A 7,854-nucleotide genomic window follows, 5' to 3' on the forward strand; every position below is an offset into this window, starting at 1 on the left:
CTGAGATCGCACCACTACACTCCATCCTGGGCAACACAGCCAGACCCTGTCTCTAAAAAAATAAATAAAATAAAATAAATAAATAAAATAAAAAAAAATAACATTTACATGGGGCTTTCTCTGGGCCAAGAAAAGATCCAAGGACTTCAATTTTCACAAAATTCTCACAAGACTGTTACAATAATCCTGATTTTACATATGAGGACCATGGAGGTGAAGTGATTTGCCCAAGGTAATTCGGGCTTTAAGTGGCAAAACCAGAATTTGAACGCCAGGTATTCTGGATCTGTATTCTGTGGGCGTGGCCACTACCCTACAGTCTAACAAATTTATGTTTGTTCTTGAGTTAATAATAATCTTTTGTCGGTTGCTTATTTTTCTATATATTTATCACTTATGAATTTCAAGTTCTACTTCGGTTGTGAAAAGCTTCTCTCAATGTGTTTGAAGACATTAGCAGTATTATCATCTTCTTGAAAATATATTATAGAGTTCTGGGCTATCTATTCTCCAAGCCTGCTTATGGCTGACATCCTGGACTCTCCCTGCTCTCCTGTCCTGAGGATTCCCTTCATCTCTCTTTTGTTTGGAACCCACTGTTTTCTGAATGCTAATCATATTCTTTGTTGTTTTATTTCCTCATTTTGATGAACAACATCCTCTCAGCTTCCTGAGACAAAGGAATGGAAAGTAAATTTTGCAACTCCGTCATGTCTAAATATGTCTAGTCCATCTTCACATTTAATTCATACTTTGGCTGGGTATTGAAGAATCTGTAGACAATGTGAATGTTGAAGATACTCCTCCATTATTTTTTAGCTTCTACTGTTGCTGTTGAGAATTTCAAAGCCATTCTGATTCCTACTCTTTGTATTTGACCTGCTTATCCTCTAAGGAAACTTGTAAAGTCATCTTTCCATTCCCAGGATTCTGAAGGTCACTAATGATGTGTTTGATGGGGAACAATTCTCATTTAATGTGCTCCCCACTTGGTGGATGCTTTTCATTTGGCAAGTCAAATTCTTCAGTTATGATATATCTTCTTGAATTATTTTTCAATTCCTCCTGCCACCATTTTTTCAGTTCACTCTCAGAAACTCTCTTTATTGGAAGTTGTCCCTTCTGAAGTTGGTCAACTAATCCTTTAAAATTTTAAAAAATAATTTAATATCCCCAGAAACGAAACAAAAACCTCAGAAATAAGCAATAACAAAGGGGCTGATAATCACAAATTTAAACTATGATATTAGAAAAGTCACATGAGATCCATATATTTGGCGACATTAAAATCAAGAACTCCTGTTCATCAAAACACACCATCACAGGAGTGAGAGGCAGATGATGGAGTAACAGAAAATATTTGCAATTTTATATCCAAGGAAGTACTTGTATCCAGCATATATAAAGAACTTCTACAAATAAATTTTTAAAAGATGGAAAACCAGTAAATCAATTGTCTATCAGCAACAGAATGACAATACCCTCCACCATGTTATGACACAGCAAGAAGGCCCTCACCAGATGAAGTCTCTCAATCTTGGACTTCCTAGCCTCCAGAATTGTGAGTCAAATGTATTTCTTTTCCTTATAAATTATCCAGTCTGTGGTATTCTGTTACAGCAGCATAAAGCAGACTAAGACACTTGTGTTTGTTGTCTTGTCTACATGGTATTCTGTTGTGTTAATGTACCACAGTGCATTTGTTCATTCTGCTGCTGATAGACAATTGAATCGAACTTTTATGGATAGTGCTGCTGTGATCCTTCTTGCACATGTCTTTGGTTCACATATATGTGCATCTCTGTTAGATATATACTTAGTAGTGGAACTATTGGGTTATAGAGTACTCATATGTACAGAATTAGCAGATGTTGCCAAATGATTTTCCAAAAAGGGGTTTTACCAATTTATACTCCCTCCAGTAGTGTATGAGAGTTCAGATTGCTTTAACACTCTCACTAATCCTTGGTATTGTTTTGTTTGTTCTTCACTTTAGCTGTTCTGGTTGATGGAATATTGCTGTGGTTCTAATTAAATTTTCCTAAAGCTGAGTACCTTTCATACCCATCAGAATATTCTCCTTTGTAAAGCACCTGTTCAAACTTTTCCCCATTTTTTATTGACTTTCCATCTTTTTAAAATTTGTTTGTAGAAGTTCTTCATATATTCTGGATACAAGTACTTCATTGGATATAAAATTGCAAATATTTTCTGTTACTCTGTCATCTGCCTCTCACTCCTGTGATGGTGTGTTTTGATAAACACAAGTTCTTAGTTTTAAGGTTGTCAAATATATAAATGTAGTGTAACTTTTCTGATATATTTTAAATTTATGGTTCTCTGTCAACTCCTTTGTTATTGCTTATTTCTAAGGTTTCGGTTTTTTGTTTTGTTTCTGAGGATATGAATACTGTCTTCTTTTTTTTTTTTTCCCTGAGACGGAGTCTTGCTCTGTCACCCAGGTTGACATACAGTGGTGCGACCTTGGCTCACTGCAACCTCTGCCTCCCAGGTTTAAGAGATTCTCCAGCCTCAGCCTCCTAAGTAGCTGGGATTACAGGCACGTACCACCACACCCAGCTAATTTTTCTATTTTTTTTCTTTGTACAAGATTTTATTAAAGATCTTTACAGAGCAACATCCAGACTCCAGAATACAGCTGCCAAGGAGACCCTGTTATGCTGTAGGGACTGGCTGGGGCATGGCAGGCCGCTCTGGCTTCCCACCCTTCTGTTCTGAGATGGGAGTGGTAAGCAGTATCTCATCTTTGGGTTCCAGGATGCTCATGTGGTCAGGCAGGGGCTTCTTAGGGCCAGTCTTACCAGTTGGGTCCCAGGGCAGCATGATCTTCACCTTGACGCCCAGCACACCCTGTCTGAGCAACACATGGCACACAGCAGTGTCAACATAGTAGTTAACAGGGTCTCCACTGTGGATCATCAGGCCATCCACAAACTTCATGGATTTAGCCCTCTGTCCTCGGAGTTTCCCAGACACCACGACCTCGCAGCCTTTGGCCCCACTTTCCATGATGAACCGCAGCACACTATAGCAGGCCCTCCGCACAGCAAGCCCTCCTAGGAGTTTGTAAGGCAGAGACTCTGCCTGGGCAATGGCACACAGACCTCTAGCGGCCACCTTTTCAGCATAAGGCTCTACACTGCCCTCTGGAAAGACAAACCTCTTCTAAACTACAGCAGTCAGTTCCTGAATCCACTGGCCCTTCTCACCAAGAACATTCTGTGTTCTGGTGGCTAAGATAATGATTTCTGTACTGGTTGGTGTAACTCACACCTCAACTCCAGAGTAGCCATCTTCAGCCAGCTCCCGAGTAAGAAACTCATTCAGTTCAGTTTTGAAGATGCCATCAGCGACAAACTTCCTCTTCTTGGAAATTTGCACAGCCATCTTCCCGCCGCGCTCCGCTGAAGGGAAAGGCCTATTTTTTTTTTCAGTAGAGATGGGGTTTCACCATGTTGCTCAGGCTGGTCTCGAACTCCTGACCTCGTGATCTGCACGCCTCGGCCTCCCAGAGTGCTGGGATTACAGGCGTGAGCTACCGCTCCCGGCCTGATATTAATGATTTTCTAAAGCTTTCTTTTTCCTACACAGCCTCTGTTTCTTCCCAGTCATCCTTTTCTGTTTACTTCTTCCCATCAATCACCTTAGTGGGTTTCTCCAAACGTCCTAGGATTTTTGGCTGTCTGGTGATATTTAAGAGTTTTTTGTGCACAGCAACTTTCACACAGTATGGTAGGCTGAATGAATCGTCTCGTCAGAGGAATCCCTGTTTTCAATGTATATTTAGGTCGGTCCTCTTGGATTGTTTCCAATTCACCAAAGAATACACATTCAGTTTCTTCCTGAAGGATAAAACACTGGCTTCCAAGTCCTGAGGTCCTTCTTGGAGAAGGATGAGTGTCCCTAGTTCAAACCAGCTGGAGCCCTCCAATGCAGATAAGTCTTGTTTTATCCTCTCCCTAGAATAAACCTCCAGTTTTCTATCAGAGAGGGGAGGGAGAAGTTTCTCACATGTGGGGAACAGTGGATAGGATCTGTTTGTGAAACTCCTTAAAGAGATCTGAAGCCAGCCTTCTGATTTATAGCCCACTCTTCTCCTTTTCTGCTGGAGGTCCATGGCGCTCACCATTTCTGAGCCGTTGGGGATTCTGGATTGTAAGTCAGGCGCCTCTTGGACTTTCCCACTGCTGTCACAAAACTCAGCCTTCCAGGTTCTGCTAAGCCAGCTTCTACGCATCCTTCTGCTTTCTATCTTCAAAAAATTTTTTTGTTGTCTCTTTGTAAGTTTATATCTTTAAAAAGAAAAATCTCTTAACTATCATCTTACTAAGTTTTGGGGAAGGAGCCAGCATAGATGAAGGCGCTCAATCCACCATCTTTAACCGGAAGTCACTGCATTTAGCTCCCTAATCCATCTAGAATCTGTTTTTGTGTGTGTCTGGTGTAGGGTAGGATAGATAATATACATGTTCTGAAGAGATGTTCATTTGTTCCAAAACCATTTGTTGAGTTGTTCATTCTCTCTCCCCTCATTCAGAATGCTACCCTCGTTACCCAGACACGCCATTCTCGCTGTTCCTCTAGCGAGCCAGGTACTAGCCCATCCAGGAACAGGTCAGTGCTGGTTCCACCCCTGGGTGTCCTTCTGCCAAATGTCTGCCTAGGATAGTCTCTGTCCTCCTTCAAGCCTTTGCATCAATGCCTCCTGACCAGAGAGGATCATGCACATCATGTACTTAAAATTGCATGTTACTGCTATCATTCTCTTTCTTCCTCAAGGTATTTTCCCCATAATATTTCTCCTCTCGAATTTCCTATGATGTTGACTCATCAGTTTTGGCTGATTGTCTTGCCCTGCCTCACTAGACTATAACCTCTTTGATTCATGGATATGGACTGTTTTGGTTGTTATGTTATGCACAATGCCTGTTGTTCATTAAACACATGTAGAATAAGTTCAACATGCTACATTTCCAAACAAACACAAACATGGCTGTTTTTGTACTTCCCACTCTGCACTACTTATCAATTTGTTTAATCCTGTAACAGTTCCACTCTGTGCTGTTTTCAGTAGTTTTATAATTCACCTCAGTATTGACAGGACAAACTGCCATTCATTGTACCTTTTTTTTTTTTTTTTTTTAAAAAGAGTTTCACTCTTGTCCTCCAGGCTGGAGTGCAGTGACGTGATCTCGGCTCACCGCAACCTCCACCTCCCAGGTTCAAGTGATTCTCCTGCCTCAGCCTCTTGAGTAGGTGAGATTACAGGCACCTGCCACCACACCTGGCTAAGTTTTGTATTTTGAGTAGAGACCGGGTTTCACCGTGTTGGCTAGCCTGATCTCGAACTCCTGACCTCAGGTGATTGACCCGCCTCAGCCTCCCCAAGTTCTGGATTACAGGAGTGAACCACCACGCTTGGCCACTGTACCTCTTTTTCAAAATATTCTTGCCTATTATTGGGCCTTTTTTCTTTTTTTCTCTTTCTTTCTTTTCTTTTTTTTTTTTTTTTTGAGAGAGTCTTGCTCTCTTGCCCAGGCTGGAGTGCAGTGGCACAATCTCAGTTCACCACAATCTCTGCCTTCTGGGTTCAACTGATTCTCCTGCCTCAGCCTCCTGAGTAGCTGGGCCTATAGGTGTGCACCACCATGCCTGGCTAATTTTTTGTATTTTTAGTAGAGGTGGGTTTTCACCATATGGGCCAGGCTGGTCTTGAACTGCTGACCTTGTGATCTGCTAGCCTTGGACTCCCAAAGTGCTGGGATTACAAGCGTGAGCCACCGTACTGGGCCTCTTTCTATTTATTTATTTTTGGAGACAGAGTTTCACCATGTTGCCCAAAAATCATAAGTGATTTTAGCTCCAGATTATTATTTATTCATTAATTAGAGCAATCAGCAATTACTTATCCTTAACTATATATATCTTACTATTTTTTCTACTTACTGCTCTTTCTTATATAGTTTTTCTTGGAATTTATTATTATTTTACTGAAGTACAGCCTCTTTAATTTTTCATGGAGGTTTGTAGGGGTCAAATTTTTTGAGTCCTCTCATGTCGAAAAATGTGCTATATGCTTGAAAGAATTTTGGCCAGGAATAGAAACCTAGTTTAAAAATCCTTTACTTTCAGAACTTCAAAGGTATTGCTATACGAGTTTTCTATTCACTTCTTATGTTTTTGTAAGTAATTTGTTATTTTCTCTCAGAAAGCTTTGAGGATTTTTTTTATCTTTAGTCTTGGCATTTTGGAAGTCTTACCATAAAATAGCTAAGGGCAAATCTGTTTCAGTCTGAAGGTTTGCAGCATTGTTCTTGTCTTAATTCATTGATTATTTTGTGCCTATCGTTCTCACAATTCTTATAATTTCTTCTACACCAGTAGGAAGGTCTGGAACTGTCATCTGTGATTTTTTATCATTATATTCTCAACTTGTGGTCTTTAGTTGAGTGCTCAGATTCCCACTTTCCACACGTGATGACAGATTCAGCAGGTTGAGTAAGGGTGGGTGCAGAAGCCTGAGAAGTCCTCAATAAAGGAGGACTTGATAAGTAAGTCCTTAATAAGGATGTTTTTCGAATCTTGTTTTAACCCAAACTCTCTCAACTTGATCACAGGGAAAAGTTTTAGATGTCTTCTAATATTTTGCACATCATTTCACAGAACTGGTATCCTATATACAGCTGCCTTTTTTTTTTTTTTTTTTTTGAGATGGAGTGTCGCTATTCTCCTGCCTCAGCCTCCCAAGTAGCTGGGACTACAGGCACCCGCCACCACGCCCAGCTAAGTTTTTGTATTTTTAGTAAAGAAGGGGTTTCACCATCTTAGCCAGGATGGTCTCGATCTCCTGACCTCGTGATCTCCCCACCTTGGCCTCCCAAAGTGCTGGGATTACAGGCATGAGCCACCGTGCCTGGCCATCCTATATGCAGCTTCTAAGAACGGGCACAGCATAACACTTATAGATTCTCAAATGCTTTTTATTTGATTAATTAACTTATTCATTTTGAGACAGGGTCTTGCTCTGTCACCCAGGCTGGAGTGCAATGGTGCAGCACTCCAGCTGCTAGTAGAGGTTGGCTCACAGCAACCTCCACCTCCCAGGTTCAAACAATTCTCCTGCCTCAGCCTCACGAGTAGTTGGGACCACAGGAATGCACCACCACACCAGGCTAATTTTTGTATTTTCAGCAGAGATGGAGTTTTGCCATTTTGGCCCAGACTTATCTCAAACTCGTGGCTTCAAGTGATTTGCCTCTCAAAGTGCTGGGATTACAGGCATGAGTCACCATGCCCAGCCTCAAATACTTTTTAAAAAATGGTTCTCTCTGTCCATCAATGTATAATGTCTTTCAGAGAGGTAATAATTTAAAATAATTTGGTAATTTATACTCTAGAATGAATAAATTAGTGAGCATAGACTAAGCATTTCAGCATATGGTAAACTACAAAATGAAAACTTGGCCAAGTAGTCAAACTCCTTCAAAACATCAACCTCAGATGTGTTCAGTAAAACTTAAAAGATGGTTAGGTCATTGTTCACTGGGAAACATGGAAAATTCCTCTTAAGAAAGCAAGTTATGTATGTCCTCATATCTTGGGCAGGATGAAGAAGACTTCCAAGTCAATTGGAAGTTAAAGTTTACAGAAAACCAAGGGTGGACATGTGGGGGTAAATTCCAGGCTATAAGGCTAGAGAGAGGCAAGATAGCCGGCCTGAGCCTAGACATGTTTGATCTTAGTTTCTGTAAAGGAAGAAAGCACTTTCTTCTTCCAAACTGAAAGAAATTCACATTTGCTCCAAGGACATCAGACTGCCTCCCTAAATTGGCT

General features: G+C 40.8%; 1 pseudogene across 1 annotated transcript; it reads right to left on the minus strand.

Annotated features, from left to right (window-relative positions):
* Positions 1 to 2,584: 2,584 nt before the first annotated feature.
* On the minus strand, positions 2,585 to 3,433 carry LOC105501854 (annotated as a pseudogene). Its single transcript, XR_001000248.1, has one exon. The product of XR_001000248.1 is annotated as a 40S ribosomal protein S3 pseudogene (transcript).
* Between the last annotated feature and the right edge of the window lie 4,421 nt (positions 3,434 to 7,854).

Source organism: Colobus angolensis, unplaced genomic scaffold (assembly GCF_000951035.1).
Source record: "Colobus angolensis palliatus isolate OR3802 unplaced genomic scaffold, Cang.pa_1.0 Scaffold756, whole genome shotgun sequence".
Lineage (NCBI taxonomy): Eukaryota > Metazoa > Chordata > Mammalia > Primates > Cercopithecidae > Colobus > Colobus angolensis.